The sequence below is a fragment of the Chiloscyllium plagiosum genome, unplaced genomic scaffold, assembly GCF_037043375.1.
Source record: "Chiloscyllium plagiosum isolate Xiang-an unplaced genomic scaffold, Cpla_swu_hap1 HiC_scaffold_38, whole genome shotgun sequence".
NCBI lineage: Eukaryota > Metazoa > Chordata > Chondrichthyes > Orectolobiformes > Hemiscylliidae > Chiloscyllium > Chiloscyllium plagiosum.
Window position 1 is genome coordinate 49,746,905 of NW_028270176.1, and position 18,618 is coordinate 49,765,522.

The following is an 18,618-nucleotide window of genomic DNA, read 5'->3' on the forward strand; positions in this document are numbered from 1 at the left end:
GGAAATGAGGAAACTGGAGAAATCTGAATTCATCCCTTGTGGTTGGAGGGTTCCTAGGTGGAAGATAAGGCGCTCTTCCTCCAGCCGTCGTGTTGATATGGTCTGGCGATGGAGGAGTCCAAGGACCTGCATGTCCTTGGTGGAGTGGGAGGGAGAGTTAAAGTGTTGGGCTACGGATGGTTGGGTTGGTTGGTCCGGGTGTCCCAGAGGTGTTCTCTGAAATGTTCTGCAAGTAGGCGGCCTGTCCTCTTTGGATGCTGCCTGATCTGCTGCGCTTTTCCAGCAACACATTTTCTGCTCTGATCTCCAGCATCGGCAGTCCTCACTTTCTCCACTTTACAGGAGAATTTTATACATGGCCACAAGGAAATTGGCTATATGGGGGGTGGGGGTCCTTTAAATTCGATAAGCTTGATTATTGGACCACAGCCATTATGGGAGGGCATGATGACCCCTCCTGTGACCCTCTATACATGCTGAAGTGTCTTGCAAAGTTTCGACAGGTTGCCCAGCAGTATCAGGCCGCAAAGGCGAAAGACTGCTGCAATAAAAACGACACTGAGACCCCAATAATTCCAGATCCGGCCACACCGCCGTATGCCCCGCAGTACCCGAAATTTCCCATACTGTCTTCAAAGCCAGGCCCGTTGGGCCTGAATGAAGTGGCTCATTTTTTTTTACCATGCATTGCATAGCAAGACCGCCATGGGACACATTACCGGTGGGCAGTATGAATTACCACTGCTGCCCAAAACAAACGATAACTCCAAACTCACAAGAAGCCCGACTGTTTGCCGAAATTACCAGGGCACCAACTGTCAGTTTCCCCGCATCATGATAGGGTCCACTCCCCTGTATAAGACCTGGATCCAAGCAGAGGTCTGGGCCATGCGACAAGATGCCCCAGATCCGTTGAATTGACTGCTCCCGTTCTCCAATTGAGTCATCGAAATTTCCGGTATATACAACTGTCTGTCTCAAGATGTGCAGACCATATTGCAGCTTGCGCATATAACCCACTGGGTGACCGTTAGCCCTGTTATTGACATCCCCATCTAACCCTGGGACACCGATTCAGACTGGGAAAAAATGGCTGGACAGCACCGTGAAGGATGCAATAACGGCTAGTGCTAGACTGTACGCCGAATTTGGGCTGTTACCCAGTGTCTGCAGAGCAGCCAAGCACTTACTCGATGTCATTGTCCGCTTTAGCGAGGTCGGGGATTCCTCGTCGGGCATTCCATTAGCAGAGAACGAAAAGCTTGCCGTGCAGACATTACTTATGCTCACGTTTTCACGTTGCACAATCAAACGACGAGCTGGACGGACACTTTAATTTAACGTGGTAACTTGGACGGGAATGGGCTGTTCACTACACCAAAACGGACGGGGACATTCGACTGCCTCGCGCAACCTGACAACCACAGGGACACCGCCAGGCCAGTACAGCAAGCGAGGGCAATTTAAAGAAGGCAGTGCTGGAACAGTGGGAAACTGGAACACTGAGTGAGACAGTGCTCGTACACGCAATGTCGCCCAGGGCCATCTAGATTCTTGTGAAATCTAAGGTCTTCAAGGTGACCTTCTTACCAAATGCGGGTGCTATGATGTTGTTGTACCTCTGCACTGACAGCTGAAGTGACGTCAAGCTGCTGTCTGTTTTCTCCATTGGTTTTGATCATTCTGGCACTCCTCTGATTGCCTGAGGACGAGAGGGTGCCTACAACCTGGGAGCTTTCTGCGTGGTTTCTGGTCTACTTTTCAGAGGGAATGAGGAGCTGCTGTTGGTCACGGGAAGTGACTGTGAGGTCCCCAACCCCCACTCTCCCGAAACCCCACAACTTCCCATAATGCAATTACCGCAGTCAGCAGCTGATCTACCCTGTCAGGGTACACTGGATCCTCCTTGCCCTGACCTTTTGGAAGGACCGTCTGCTGTCATAAATTTGGCAATGGCTAGATATGATGTGTTTTAATTTCAATGTCACTTTCATCTCTGGCCACATGTAACTTCTGCAGTTTAACCTTGAAACCCTTCCAGAAAATGTCCGCTCGCTGATCCCTTTTTGTCAACTGAACCAGTTTCCCCACACGTACTCACCACCTCAGCAATCTCTACTTGAACTTGCCCACATTGACTTATTGATCTTCTCTAGCCTTGATAGAACAGGGACTGTTCCTGTGCCCAAGCACCCTGCAGGAACTTTAAAGAATCAGGGAGCAATCTGAATCTAATTGATGCTAAATGTTTGTTAGTAGCCAATGTCTCTCCAGAGCTGTTGTTTGAAAGTATAGGTAACAGCCTTTAAATATGATTGCTGCATTCTCTGAACCGGAACATCCTCTGCCCACATTGATTGAACGACGCCCCCCGCTGACCGACCGTTAATTGACCAGTTCTGACAATGTTGCATTCTAGACGATTCCTACCCTGCCCACGTGGCCACACCTCCTGATTCCAATCCTCGTCCCAGCATTTCATAGCTTCCAGTAATATTTTGGCACTTATGCTCAATACCACCACAAAGCCCATTCCCGACCTATTACTTTGTGCTTCCAAGCAACTTGGACAAGAAAGTTGGGATGCAGAGGTTCTGTTTTGCCCCCTTATCATTTTGTTATCTCATCATTCCTGCACTTCCATTTTGTTTTCGTTCCCTCCGGTTCCCCTCTTTGTTCTTTGTCACTAAATCCTTTTAATTGCTGCATTTTTAATTTTTGACGAAAGCGTATGGAACTCAGACAAAGTAAGTGTCTACAGCAGATTGTGAACATTTGTTAATTTGCAATAAAGTAAGTAGCGTATGATTAGGATTCATTAAAAATTACACTTAACACTTATTGATGTTGGAATATAAAGTCCACTTTCCCCCTTATTGACACGAAGTATGTTCCTCGATTTAACTTTCATATTTAAGAATCAGTTCAGTTCAAATGGCAAAAGACAGCTCGAGTCACTGAAGTCACTGCACTCCAACCTGATTTTGGACACGTGAGAACTTCAGTTTCTCTCCCTACTGCTCTCTTCATCCGAGCAACTTTCTCTGATTTCCTTTCCTTCATTTTTAAGCAGCCGTGCTCCAGGGGGAAATACTATTGGCTGTTGTTGAATCTCCAGCTCGAGCTGAGAGAGGGTTATCTCCCATTGTGAGGTCAGAGACCCAGCCGCAGGTTGATCGTACTCAGGGGTCAGGCCCCACTGCGCAGCCTCTGTAGAATCTCCATGTCTCAGTGTTCCCCAAGGGGAAAGGCACATCCAAGAAGGAGTCACTGTGGGCCTCACTATAGGCTGCACAGAGGGACACTGACAATTACACACGGAACTTGGACAACCAGTTCCAAGGGAACCGATGTGACACCTGTGCCCTGTGACTTTGCTTGGGAATTGACCCTGCGTGTGTTTAGGACAGGAACTCTTCCACTGGGTTAAATCCAGCCATTCAAAAGGGTCGAATATCTACTGTACGAATACCTGATATACTTCCGAACACGTCATGGAGACTATCATTTACAGCAGATTCTAGTCGATTGTACAACCAGAGAATTACACTGAAAAGTATAAATATTTCTCTGCATTAACTCATTCATAAAGGAATCATTCCATTGGTCAGGTATTTGTTGGAGAAGCACAGGCTGGCATTGCATGTCAGGCCCCTGCAAAAACCTGGACATAGACTCTGTTCTAATCAACTAGGGACCTGAAAACTCTGATGGGGAGACCCTCCTAAAGAATGTGGTCTTCACTGTCTGTGCTGTCACTTATTCCTCCCGAGAAGGTGGTGGAGAGTGAGCTCACTTCTTTAATCAGTACAGATTACTGGAATATTGTGTGCATTTGTTCCTGGGTCCGCACCTTCAATCATGGGAACGGATTGGAAAGAATGGAACTTTTCAGATTGGGAATCTGATGGGATTTTCAAAAATCATGACACCTCTGGGAGAAACTGTTCCCCGAATATAAGGTTCAAGAATGAGACAACACAGGCTGTAATTATCTGCAAAAGTAACAGATGTGTAGTAAAAGATGTTCTTTGTTGACACAACGCTTGGTGTTTGTGTGGAGGGTCCTGCTGGAGTTCTAATGGAGGCGGCTCCAACTGACGCTTTTAACAGGGAACTAGGTCATTATTTGAATTTCACTGAGGGGTGGAGACTCAATGGACAGAACAGAGTGTCGCAGTTATTTAGTTTCTGAATCTCAAACTCCCATTTTGTCAATGAGGACTTGGTCACTGACATCAAGAGATGTCAGCATGCTGACGCTGAGCTTGGGAGTTTTTGTTGTGGACATCGAGCTTTACTCACTGTCAACCTCCAGACAACAGGACATGTCATCAGAATTTGCAAATGACTCAAATTGAAAATGCAGGAAACAGGGAAGAGAAGAGTAGCAGAATTTAGGAGGACACATGCAGAAGTTATTTCTCGTAGGTCTGAGGATGAACGTGGTCCACAGGATTCCTGATATCCTCACAATGAACTAATCAGAGCCAGACTTCCTTATTGTTCGTGGCCAATTAATATGAAGCACAGAATTCCTGTGAAACAGACACGAGAGAGGCGAGAGCTTTCTGTTTGTCATAAAGAACAAAACAGTCACGCAATGACCGTGGGGGAGCGACATTTCCTGTATTTAATCAAAATCACACTCTGACATGGCAAAACCTCCAACGACCTGGATTGTGATTTGAAAAGCATATTCCACGTGAAGCCTGTTCAGAATCAGTCACAGTTTTTTTTTAAATCTGCAATCTGACTAGATTGATCCTGAAGGCAGAAGTTTTAGAGACGCTGCAGAGAAGATTTACCACCATGCTTCCTGGACTGGAGGGCATTTCTTCTGAAGTAATATTGAGGGGCCGAGGGCTTTTCTCATTGGAGTGAAGAAGGATGCGGGGTGAATTGATAAGGGTGTATATGATGATAAGAACCACAGATAGAATGAATAGCCAGAGACTTCTTCCCAGTACAGAAATGTCTTCATAAGGGGGCATAATTTAAAAGTGATTGTAGGAAGGTTATTAGTGAGATGAGAGGTAAGTTCTTTCTATGCACCGACCAGACTCTGTGGCGGTGGTAGTTCAATCAGATGCATTATGGATGTTTACGCGACTCTAGGATAGGCACATGGTAGATACGTTATGCAGATCAGTTTGATCTTAAAGTAGATTAACCGATCAGCACATCATCGAGGGCTGAAGGGCCTGCACTGTACTCTTCTATATCAATTGTCCTCCACATTATTGACTCCACTGTCAGTTAGAGTTCTGATACCAGATATCCCCCTGAACGATAACGTTTAAGAACTTCTCACCATTTTCAACGGGATCATTCAGTTTCTGTTCGATTCCTCCGACAAACGTGAACAAATTGTTGTAATTGTACCATTCTCTACCACGACCTCTGGAGAGCAAGTGGGAATATAGCGTTGAGATAGGGAATCAGGCATGATCACATTGAATGGAGAGCAGGCTGTCGGAGCTGAATGGCTTCGTCCTGCTCCTGGTTTCATTCAGCTAAATGTCCGCCTCAAAATATCATCCTAAAAAGTATCAGTGATTACATTGGGAAAGCACATCAGCAGTTGTTTTCGTTAAGATTTTCCTGCATCTTGAAAATTTGATTTTTCTTTGCAGTGACGATGAACAGTCAGTCTGAGAATCAAAGTGGTCCTCAGGACTCCTGATGGCATCTCAGTGAAAAAAATCATAGGAACGTTTCTTTACTGTTAATGGCCAATCGCATGCAATAAAGAGAGACACTTCATGGAACTTCCGGATTGTTCACGGACCCTAGATGTTAATTTGCTTTGTGGATTACGGACTATATAGATGTAGAGGAATTACACTAGATATCCGCAAGTAACGTGAGGATGGATATTTATAAACCCTGCAAAAAAATCTTAAGGGTATCCGAAAATGTTTTAAACGTAATTGAACGGTTTTGAAATTTATTCAACATTGTCGAGGGAATGGGAGCTAATTTCAGAAACCGAGAGAGACTCACAGGCACAGATAGAGAGCCACAGCCACAGGTACAGGATAAGAATGTCCTGGAGGTGTTTCGGAGCTCACTCTGTGACCCACAATAGGCAAGGCAGCAACAGATGGAATGCAGTCATTTTCTGGTTATATGGACGATGTTTTGTTTACTATCTGGCACAGTATTATCCCTGTCCTGGGAGGGTTTGATGTGGAAAATGCAGAGGGAGATTTATTCTTTATCTAACTCAGTGCTGTTCCTGTCCTGGGAGTGGTTGATGGGAACAGTTTAATCTGTACTGAACCCTATGCCTGTGTTAAAGATTGATGGGGACAGTGTTGGGTGATTAAAACAAAACCTAACCTCATGCTGAACGTGGCCTGAGATTTCAAAGGGTTCCAGTCTATTGTTAGATTACTCGACACTGAACCTATTTATAGATTCCAGAACAACGATATTTTCTCCCCATCTAATCCTGCAGTTCCTGTCATTGACTCTCAAACTTTCATCATTTTAGACTATTCAAAATTCCAGGGATACAGTCCTTGGCTTGTATCATTTCCAAGGCCATTGAATCCGTGCCGTCCAACTATAGTTCTGTGAATCTACGCTGCATTCATTTGCACATGGACTCCCAAGTCCCCAACCCGTTCTTGCCTTTCCCTGTTTATAAAGTCGCTGTCAGCGCTGTGCTGACATGAAATGGCTACCTGAAACAAACCTAAAATGGCTACTGACACTTTTGGAATCATTTGTCCTCGTTTGACAGATTAAAACACATCGCACACTTTATACATTTTCATTTCTCGGCCTCCTGCAGATGAAATAAACTGGGATGTAAATCGATGCAATTTCAATGTTAGAGGAGGGATAATCTAAACCAAATGGTACAATGGTAAACTGGATGCAGGAGCAGAGAAGCTTCAGTTTGAGTCTGAATTCTGTCAGCACAGGTGAGGGGCAAATGTGTGAAAAGCGTTTTTTCCATTCAAACATTCCTACAGTGTAGAAATGTTAATTTACAAATTAAGCTGTAAAAGCAGGATATGGAGAACTCTGTTACAAAGTTTCCATTGATTAAGATGCAGATTCCAGAATCCTTTTAAAGTCCGTGCCCTGAGATTTTTAAAAGTCTGTCTAACTTTCCAAACTTCAAGACGAAAATACGACAGTAATATGGCAGGTCAGCTCCTGAATTGTAGGTGCGTGGTCTTGTTCAGAATCTGCCAGAGATTTAGCGTGGAGTAAGATGTATTTTATCCAGATAACAGGCATTTATCAAGGACCAGCCTGACGTAATTTGCCTTCAAATTTTGTGTTCTCTAAAAATAAAGAAATTGATTTACCATTAAGCAAGCCTCTCGGATTGTGCATCATTAGTATACATTTGTGAAAGAGTAACTGTGTATGTGAATGAGCGAGTGTGGCTTTGAGGTGTCTGTGACTGATTGACTGAGAGTTGGTGGCTGAGATTGGCTGAGTGAGACGATGTGTTAGAGTGTGAGATTCTGAGATCGGGAGTTTGCAATGCTCTGCTGTGCGTGTGACTGAACATGTGTGACTGCATGACAGTGATCCTGTGCGTATGAGCTATGTACGAGTTTGTGATAGACACTGTAGAGGCAGCTTTACTCTGTAATCTAACACAGAGCTTCCCTGACACGGGAGTGTTTGTGGACATATCTGTACATTGTATGTAACCCTATTTTTCCCTGACCCTAGGAGGTTTAGTTGGAGAAAGTGTACAGGGAAATGTACTCTGCCTATAAGCCAGTGATATAACTATGCTAAGTGCATTTGATAGGGACAGTGTGGGGATAGGGGTTGACTTCGTCATTATCTTATTCCACGTGAACATGGTCTGGGAGTTAATAAGCTGAAGTGCAGAAACAGCTTTACTCTGAACTTAACCCCATTCACTACCTAAATACAATCTGAAAGAACTGCAGTTGCTGTCAATCAGAAACAAAACCAAAAGTTACTGAAAAACCTCAGCAGGTCTGGCAGCATCTTTGAAGAGAAATCAGCGTTAAAGTTTCAGGTCTGGCTCAGATAAACGGTGACTGGATACGACGTGGTAACTCTGGTTTCTCTGTTCAGATGTTGCCAAAACTGCTGAGCTTTTATGAGCAATTTGTTTTTTTTCCTATTCTCTTCCTGTTCTACGAATTGCTCCCCTCAATTAGCTTAGAGACTTTATTCTGTTGTACATAAGCTTGCTGACAACACATGGAATTCCAGTCTCTCACTCAGACTAGAGTAAATGAATATATAATCCCAGCGGTGTGAAATTCCCCTGCCCTATCACTGTATATTTCCCTGACTAATGCACCTAACCTTCACATGTCTGATCACTGTGGGCAATTTAGCATGGCCAATATTACTTACCCACACATGTCGAAGCAAACCAGACCATCCGAAAGAACCCCACGCAAACACGGGGAGAACTTACAAACTCCATTTACAGTCGCACGATACTGGAATCAAACACGAGTCCCTGGAACTCTGAGGCAGCAATGCTAACCACTGAGTCACTGTGCCACCCAAACAGTTAAGTTTAAAATTGGGTCTGGAAATATAAAAGCTGCATTTTAATTCGGCGATATTCAGTTTCTCCAAAACTAAAGTTTTATGGAGTACATCAGTTCAATCAGGCAGTTCACTACCATCTTCTCAAGGGCTGATGGGAATGAGGGATAAATGCTGAGCCCAGCCAGTGATGCCCACGTCCGATGAACAAACGAAAACTTCATCCCTTTGCTTTGCTAATACCTTGCTGCCCCTGCAAAATAACTCAATGTGTTTTAATATCCCAGGACACACAGATCCCTCTCGACGTCAGAGTCCTAGAACATCTCCCCATTTAAACTAAATTCTCTGTCGATTCTCCCTGACAGACTCCACTTTATATTGTAATGGACAGGGCTTTGCCCATTCACTTACCATCGCTACATCGATCTGTTTGACAGCAGCTTACTTCCACTTCACAATTTACTTGTGAACTAGTTTCACCAATAATATACTCAGTTTTTAGATCAAGACTGACTTGAGCAGATGCCTTTTGGAAATCTCAAAATCCTTCTGTCGCTCTCTGTTCCTTATTCAGTGTGTCTGCCTGTTTCGCTCTGCTCGCCCAGAATATCTGTGAATTGCCACATTCATCCGTTATCATTTTGGAGATGCTTCATGGTGTCCATACCTCCTGTACGATCACAGTAAAACGTCTTCACCTCCCTCGGCCCAAGTCCTGGTTATAATTGCCAAACTGTCCAAATATTTGGTGACGCCATCACTTTAACTCTCCCGATTTGTGTCCAAGGTTGTGCACAATGATGTTGAATCAATTAATAAGATCCAGATTAAAGGAGTACTTGACTGAAAATAAATACAGTTCTACTAAAGGACTGTAAAAAAAATGACATCGGGATTTCCAAACATCGAAGCTTCATTAAACAATCCTGGATGTCAGATAAACAGGACATTCACACACCTCGATCGGACTCAAGACTCAATTCCCCCGACACAGAAAGATTCCTGTATCAAACAACATACGGTATTGGAATCAAATGCAGTTTTTGTGAGCAGGACACAGCACATGGGTTGAGGAAAATTGTCCATGGGGATATTTCGAATCAGGAATCTAATTTAGAATCCAAACTGAACAGAAACAATCCAGTAAAGAACTCTGTGATGAAGTTCTGGAATACATCTATTTTCGTTCAAAATGGGGACCCTCTTGGATAACAATCGAGAATTACTGCGTATGTGTGTGTGTGCCCGCGCTCGCGCGCGCATATGCTCGTGTGTTTCTGTGGTGATAGTTGAGTGTGAGTTAAATCTCTATCACTTCTCAGACTATACATATCTTCAAAATGTTTGGTTAGGCATATCGAGGGAACTTTACTCTGTATTTAACCCTGTGTTGTCAATTAATCTCACAGCTTCCTATGTACTGTTTTCAAGGCTCCAACCGTTGCCATATCTTATATTTGCTGTATCCTTTTCAGACTGCCCTTCAGCCACTCATTGACATCCCAGACTCAGGGAGGCAGCGTGCTACCTGGTGTCGCATCTGCACTGTCACAGACATCTGCCTGATGCCCGAACAATGCAATGCCCTTATCACTATTGCTCACCACTTATTTTGTTTTCCTTCATTAAATTCAGAGAAGGTTCATTTAAACTTGGAAGCAACAAATGTAACTTCTCGATTTGAAAATGGAGGGAGGCAGAAAACAGGACCAATGCTGAAATTCTGTCCAAGCAACAATGTTAAACCTTTTCATCGTTCTGTGGTTCCTAACATTTATACATTTCCTGTACTATAGTATTGAAGTATTTCAGGGGGTGGGTGCTGCCTTGTTACGGAATGATGAAATGAGAATAAACGATATAGTTCTCCAAAAATATCTAGTTGCTTTCTTTCAGAAAGTGGTTGCTGGTTCCTCTCGTAGCGGCCAGAGGGGATCGCTCTCCCTCACCCCACGGCCCTGGCACGAGTCACCTGTTGCCTCCTCTCGCTTCCTCTGTGTCAGACTTTCCCCGCTGGTTGTGGCCAACCTTTTTGTGACGTCACTGCGCAGCCGCTTGCGCCTTTGCGTCATTCAGGGCATTGTGAGACTGTCAGAAATAATAGAATGTACAGGGACAGGAGCAAAGTGTCCCAGAGAGAGAAAAAAATCTGCTGCTTGTACAGTGACACTGGGAGGCCAGCAGAGGGCGGTATTTTATCACTTTAAAAAAAGGGACAGACTGACAGAGAGAGTCAGATACATTTCTTCATCAAATTTTAATTAATTCATTGGTGACGCCATCACTTTAACTCTACCGATTTGTGTCCAAGGCGGGGGACAATGATGTCGAATCAATTAATAAGATCCAATTAATAAGATCACGTTAACATTTCTGGTAATGTTGGATTGACACCCTCACTCCCAGGCTCCCCCTCCCCTGTCTTGGTTAGTTCTTGTGCAGGTTGCCCTCTTCCTAACAACATTTGCAGCTCTTGGACTGCTTGTGCTCCTTACTCTGATACCCTCCTCTTTGCAGTTCCTGCTGAGGTTCATTTTTCAGTCGGCTACCATACACCCAGAAGAACGTAAAGTCTCACACTCATTACTAGGATGAATGTTTGAATCATAAGCATTCATATTACCTGTGGGGTATTTTAATAATCCCGTGCATTGCTGAAACCTTCAGGACGATGGGCTTATAGCCGAGAAATGGGATTTGAGTGTGTGGATCTTCATTGTTTGCCAGGACCATTCATTAACATGTTTCCCTCTGAGCTATAAAGAACAAATGAACACAAGAAATAGGAGCATGAGTCTGGAATTCGGCTCCTCGAACCTGCTCCGATTTTTAATACAATCATGGCCGTTCTCATCTATGAAGTGCTTTAAGAGGTTAGGAATGGTAAACATTAACTCCCAATTTGCTGAGGTCCTCGATAATTCGCCACGATCGTAATATATCCATGCAGACCCCATCTCTCTGGCACTTCACTCATCTCTGGAACATCTGGATAACATGGACACCTACATCAGACTTCTGTATATTGGCTTTAGCTCTGCCTTGAAGACCCGAATGCCAACAAGGCTCATCGACATTTCTGAGTCCTAGGACTTTCCTCAAATCGAGAACCGGATCTTTAACTTTCTGACCTGCAGATCACAATGAATGAGGAGAGTTGGAAACTCCTCCTCTTCAATAATACGCAATACTAGTGCCCTTCAAGGCTGTGTACTCAGCCCCCTTCAATATTACTTACCCTCTCGTGACTGTCCCGCCAAATTCAGCTCTAACTCCATTTACAGATTTACTAATGACACCACGATAGTGGGTAGGTCTCAAAACCGACCTAGATTACATCTCCTTCCACCCTGCCCTCTGTAAAAACGCCATCCCATATTCCCAATTCCTTCACCTACACCGCATCTGCTCCCAGGTGGACAAATTCCAATACCGAACAACCCAGATGGCCTCCTTCTTCAAAGTCCGCAATTTCCCCTCAGACGTGGTTGACGATGCTGTCCACCGCATCTTCTACACTTCCCGCTCCTCCGCCCTTGAACCCCGCCCGTCCAATCACCACGAGGACCGAACCCCACTGGTCCTCACCTACCACCCCACCAACTTCCAAATATCGTATCATCCTTCGTCATTTCTGCCACCTCCAAACAGGCCCTATCACCAAGGACATGTTTCCCTCCCATCCCCTACCAGTGTTCTGGAAAGACCACTCCCTCGGCGACTCCCTCGTCAGTTTCACAACCCCCACCAACTCAACTTCTACACCCATCACCTTCCTCTGCAACCGCAAGAAATGCAAAACTTGCGCCCACACCTCCCCCTCACTTCTCTCGAAGGCCCCAAGGGATCCTCCCATATCCGTCACAAATTCACCTGCACCTCCACACACACAACATTTACTGCATCCACTGCACCCGATGTGGCCTCCTCTACATTGGGGAGACAGGCCGCTTACTTGCAGAACATTTCAGAGAACACCTCTGGGAAACCCGCACCAAACAACCCAGCCGCGTTGTGACTGAACACTTTAAATCCCCCTCCCACTCCGACAAGGCTATGCAGATCTTTGGCCTTCTCCATCGCCAGAGGATGGCAACAGACCCCTGGAGGAAGAGCACCTCATCTTCCGCCGAGGAACCCTCCAACCACAAGAGATGAATGCAGATTTCTCCAGCTTCCTCATTTCCCCTCCCCCCACCTTATCTCAGTGCCAACCCTCGGACTCAGTACCGCCTTCATGACCTGCAATCTTCTTCCTGACCTCTCCGCCTCCACCCCCACTCCAGCCTATCACCCTCAGCTTAACCTCCTTCCACCTACGCAGTCCCAACGCCCCTCCCCCAAGTACCTCCTCCCTACCTTCTATCTTAGCCTGCTTGGCACACCCTCCTCATTCATGAAGAAGGGCTTATTCCCGAAACGTCGATTCTCCTGCTTCTTGGATACTGTCTGGCCTGCTGCGCTTTTCCAGCAACACATTTTTCAGCTCTGATCTCCAGCATCTGCAGTCCTCACTTTCTCCTACAATAAATAGAGCTTAGTGACATGGTGTAAAGATAACAATTTTTCCCTCAATGTCAGCAAAACAAGGGAACTGGCCATTGACTTCAGGAACTGGACTGAAGGACACACACTGGTCTCTGTCATTGGTGCTGATTTGGAGGTGATGGACAGCTTCAAGTTCCGAGTAATAAATATCACAAACAATCAGTCTATCCATGTCAACTCTACAGCCAAGAAAGTACGTCAATGCATCTACCACCTCAGACGGGGAAGAAAATTTAGCATTTTGGCAATGACTCTGATCAATTTTAATATTGCACTGCAGAAAACATTCTATCCAGACGCTTCGTATGGTAACTGCTCTGGTCGTACTGCAAGAAATTGCAGAGATGCATGTACCTTAACAAAATCCATCACACAAATCATATTTCCTTCCATTGACTCAATCTTGAATTCCCACTGCTTCAGGAATGCAGCCAACACAATCAAAGGTCCCTCCCACCACCGCAATGCTCTTTCCCAACCTCTTCCATCGGACAGAAGATGCAAATGTTTGAAAATACGCACCAATGGATTCAGGAACAATTTCTTCCGTGCTGTTATCAAACTTATGAATGGACCTGTCATATATAGAGTTGATCCTTTTCTTCACCTGTTCAAAAGCTGTGAAACTATATTAAACTGATGTTCTTATGTCAGGTATGATTTGTACTGGAGAGAATGCAACACAATATTCTTCACTGTTTCTCAGAATGTATGACTATCATAAAACAAGCAAAATCAATCTGCATACCATACATCTGGGTCTGGTCTGCTCGATAACACTTTAAACCTATGTCTCCTGAGGTCTGTGTAAAATACTTCCATTATCCATTACTTCCATGCCTGTTATAATTTCGAAAGGATCTATTTCCGGTCCCTCAGCCTCGACGTTCATGTGAAAGAAATGATTTATTATATTGTCCCGCATCATTTGTGATGGGAGGTGGCAGGACTGCAGACATTATGTCTGATCCGTGAGTGATAAAGTCAATTAGCCTTGTCTGTCCTTTGCTTCTTATGGTTTCTGGCACGCAACTATTTCTGTGTCGTAGCTTCACCAGGTTGACACCTTACGTTTAGATATACCAAGTGTACGCACTCATAGAACATAGAACATAGAAAAGTACAACACAGAACAGGCCCTTTGGCCCACGAGATTTAATCCTAATGGATAATATAGTAACTTAACCTACGCACCCCTGAACTCACTGCTATCCATGTGCATGTCCAGGAGTCGCACCAATGTCCCCAATGATTCTGCTTCCATGACCACAGCTGGCAACCGAGTCTATGCATTCACAACTCTCTGCGTAAAGAACCTACCTCTGACATCACCTTTATACCTTCCTCCTAATATCTTCAAACTTTGACTTCTCATACCAGTCAATCATGTCCGGGGGGAAAGTCTCTTCCTATTGATTGTATCTATTCCACACATTATTTTCTATCCCTCGAACAGGTCTCCACTCTTTCTCCTTCTCTACAGAGAGAAAAGTCCGAGCTTATTCCAACGTTCTTCATAAGGCAAGCCCTCCAGTCCAGGCAGCATCCTGGTAAACCATCTTTGCGCTTTCTCCGAAGCCTCGGTATTTTCCTATAGGAGGGAGACCAGAACTGGATACAATATTCAAAGAGTGGTTTCACCAGGGACTTGTAGAGCTGCAGCAAAACCTCGCAGCTCTAAACCTCAATCCCCCTTATTGAAAACCAGTACTCCATATGTTTTCTTAATAACCCTATCCACTTGGGTGACAACTTTGAGGGATCTATATACTTGCACATCCAGATCCCTCTGCTCATCCACACTGCCAAGGAACCTGTCTTTAAGCTTATATTCAGCATTCGTGTTCCTCCTTCCAAAATGCATCACTTCGCGTTTATCCAGGTTGCCATGCCCAGATCTGCATCCTATCTATGTTGCGCTGCAGCCTGAAGTAGCTGTCTATATGTTCTCCATAATTAGGTAGAATTAACTTGCAGTGCAGCTTGCTCAGCACCACAGTCACAAATATATTCTGTCTCCACCATCCACACTCAGTAGCAGTGGAATACACCACTGACAAGATGCACTGTGGAAATTCCCCAAAGTTCCTCACAGAGCAGCTTCCCGAACCACAGCATTATCGCGTGGAACACTGAGCACAGCAGATACATGGGACACCAATTGACAATTCCACACCAAGCCACTCGCCACCCTGGCTCAGAAAAACGTCTCAGTTCCACAAGTGCCATTGGTTGGAAATCCTCGAACTCCCTCCCTTACATCATTATGGGTTTATCTGGACAAAATGAATGGCAGCAGTTCAAGACGCTAACTCATCGTCAACTTCGTCAGAACAATTATATCTAAGCAATACGTGGTAACCCAGCGGCAATGAGCCAAACACGTTAATGAACCACAAAATAAAGGTCACTGTTTGAAACTCACGTGCTCCAATGCTGAGCTTTGAATAAATTGTGTCTATATTCGAGAAAATTGAAATACGATTTCATTTGAATGCATCAAATTCTGAACAGGCTTCAGAGGGTAGATGGTGAGAAATTGATCCTGTGGGTCTGGGTATCTGAAACACGATAACACAGTCTCAGGAGTTGCGGAAAAGCTCAGCAAGTCTGACAGAATCTGCGAAGAGAAGTCAGTGTTAAAATTACATCATTTACAGATCTTTTGATTATTATTGACACACCCTCAGGGTAAGGGCAGGTTATTTGGGAATGAGATGGGGAGAGAGCGATTAACTCTAAGGCTTCTGAGTCTTTAATATTCTCTGTCACTGACGATTGTTGATGCACCCTCACTGAGTGCATTTCAGATTGGAAGGCACAGATTGCTGGTTTCTCAGGGAGTCACGGAATATGTGGATTGGACAGCAAACTGGATATGAAATCTAACTTTAGCTTTGATTGGATTGACTACTAGAACAGAATGAACATGTTAAACAGGCTCTCATTTTTTCTTCAGCGTTATCCCCATTCCAATTGTTCACTAATTATTACTTTTCTAACTTCCTACCGCTCTGCTGAATTCCCCTACTCTCATAACATATGAGCTAACCTTTCCCTTCTCTCGGCAGATGTTGCATGACCTTATCAGATTCCTCTGAATGGCCTGTGTTTATTTCAGAGAGAATTATAACTCCCTATTCCTGTTTTTGTGAGAAAAAACATTTTCCAAACCGACTCCTTTAATTCTATTTGTTCACAGAGAAAGGAGGCATTGTTCTGTCCAAATGCATTACATGCTCATGAGGGCACAAATATATTGTGATGATTTTTAAAATAAAATATATTAAAATTCATGATGAAAACACGAGACCCAATTCGATCTGTAAGGGGCAGGAATTCAGTCATGCGAGGTGAAAGTGAGGACTGCAGATTCTGTAGATCAGTGTCAAGATTAGAGTAATACAGGAAAAGCACAGCAGGTCAGGTAGCATCGGAGGAGCAGGAGAGTCGACATTTCGGGCAAAACACCATCATGGAAAATGAGGCTGGGGGTGTCCATCGTGGACAGATAAATGGGAGGGAGTGGGGCTGCGGAGAATGGAGCGGAGAGCGCAATGATGGATGGAGGTGGGTGTAAAAGTGATTGGTCAGAGAGGACGGTGGAGCGGATAGGTGGGAAGGAAGATTGGCAGGTAGGACAGGCCACGAGGATGGTGCCGAGCTGGCAGGATGGAACTCGGATAAGGTGGTCGGAGGGGCAAATCAGGCTAATGGTAAAGGCCACATTGATGCCCTGGGGCTGGAGGTTCCTGAGGAGGAAGATCAGGCGTTCTTCCTCCAGGCGCCGGGTGGTGAGTGAGTGGTGATAAAGAAGTTCCAGGTCCTGCATGTCCTCGGCAGATTCGGAAGGGGAATTCAATTCTCCCTCCGCCAGTTGTTGTTTTGTATGTTGCTCCTGACCCATCACAACACAGATCTGTGTGAATGCTCAAACAACCTCTCTCTATACATTTCACTCAGAATAATGTCAATAACAGGACGGATTAAAACAAAATGCAAATTGTGTTGAATGCTGGATGTAGGGAATCATGTTACTGTAGAGCCTTTACAGCACTGAGATCAGGCTTTCGGCCCATCATTCACAAACCAGTCTGCACTCCCTCTTGAAACCTCTCCAATTACCCAGATCCCTGTCTGATTGAAGACTGTCTGTGTGGAGTTTGGACATTCTCCCCTGTCTGCGTGAGTTTCCTCTGGGTGCTCCAGTTTCCTCGCACAGTCCAAAGATGCGCAGGTTAGGGTGGATTTGCAACGCTCAAGAGTCAATAGTGTCCAGGTGAGTGTTGATATATGGTTATCCATGAGGAATGCGGGGTTACAGGAATAGCGGAGAGGGTGAGACTTGGTGGGATGCATGATGAGCCGAATAGCCTGTTTCTACACTGTAAGAATTTTATGATCCTATGCTCCATCCCATCTATCTCTGTGGATGAAGAGGACTATCACCTGATCAAATATCCCCTTCAATGGGTCAACGGTTGTTTTCTATCTGACAAAGAACTGCAGATGTTGCAGATCTGAGAGACAGCACAAAGATTGCTGGGAAACTCAGCAGGTCCGGCAGCATTTGTGGGGAGTGAACCTTTTGGATCCAGTGATTGTTCTGAAGATCTGAAGGCTCCTGATTCTGGTGTTTTCAGACCTGGTGACGTTTTACAACCAATGTCTTGTTTTGCTTTCATCCCCAGTTCAGTTGGTGACGATCACGGCCTTGTTATGTGCGTTTGGGAAAAGGGACAATTTCGTTACTAGCGCGGTGGTGGTGTAGTGGTGAGCATAGCTGCCTTCCAAGCAGTTGACCTGGGTTCGATTCCCGGCCATCGCAGTGTTGTGGCTTTTCCTGTGGTTTTGTAAGGAAAAGTCTTGAGCACCAACGTTGCATTCTGTGGCGAAATGGATTTGTCAGGTTGCTTTCGGGTTTTCATGGCGTTGGTTCCTGTTAATTGCCGAGACAATCCGGGCAGCGTTGCTCGAAAGCTTTCCTCTCTGCTGCCCATTGCTTATTTGAATATTGTTCGCAACATAAGGTTCGTTTTGTTTTGTTGGAAAAGTGAGAGATTGCTATCGTCAGAAACCTTAAATAATTACAGAAGCCGCTGGAAATTCGGAACAGATTCAACAGCTTCAATCGTGGACAGGAAGGAGGTTTAAATGCGTCAAATTTCTTCAAGGTTAAAATACATTCGCACCTCAAATCCATTTGGAAGCTTAAGAATTACAAACATCACATTATAACTTTTCCTCATCCATTCACGTTTCATAATATCATTCCGGTAGGAGGTCGACCAGTTTTGTATGGTTTATGCAATGTTACTATATTCGAACATTGACTGTTTCGTAGTTAAATGATGTTTCATTTCGTTCAGTTTTCCAATAGAGTTGGGTTCGTCCACACTTTGTTTTTTGTTTGTGTTACAACGATAGTGCGAAGTAAATTGTGTTTCGGTTCAAGCCTGGACGTTTCACCAATTGAATTGCATTGCCGTACATTTGCCTTCAGGAGAAAAGAAAAAAGGATCTAGACCATCTTCTTAATTAATAGGAGTTTGATCT

The 18,618-nt window shown here is 44.6% G+C and overlaps 1 long non-coding RNA gene and 1 other non-coding gene across 4 annotated transcripts in view; one reads left to right on the forward strand and one right to left on the reverse strand.

Annotated features, from left to right (window-relative positions):
* The window catches only part of LOC148139494 (uncharacterized), a 1,679,690-nt gene that overhangs the window by 1,304,873 nt on the left and 356,199 nt on the right, over positions 1-18,618 (reverse strand). The gene's annotated exons all lie outside the window — the stretch shown is intronic.
* Positions 17,819-17,890, forward strand: trnag-ucc (transfer RNA glycine (anticodon UCC)). Its single transcript has one exon. It is a non-coding gene; the product is annotated as a tRNA-Gly (tRNA).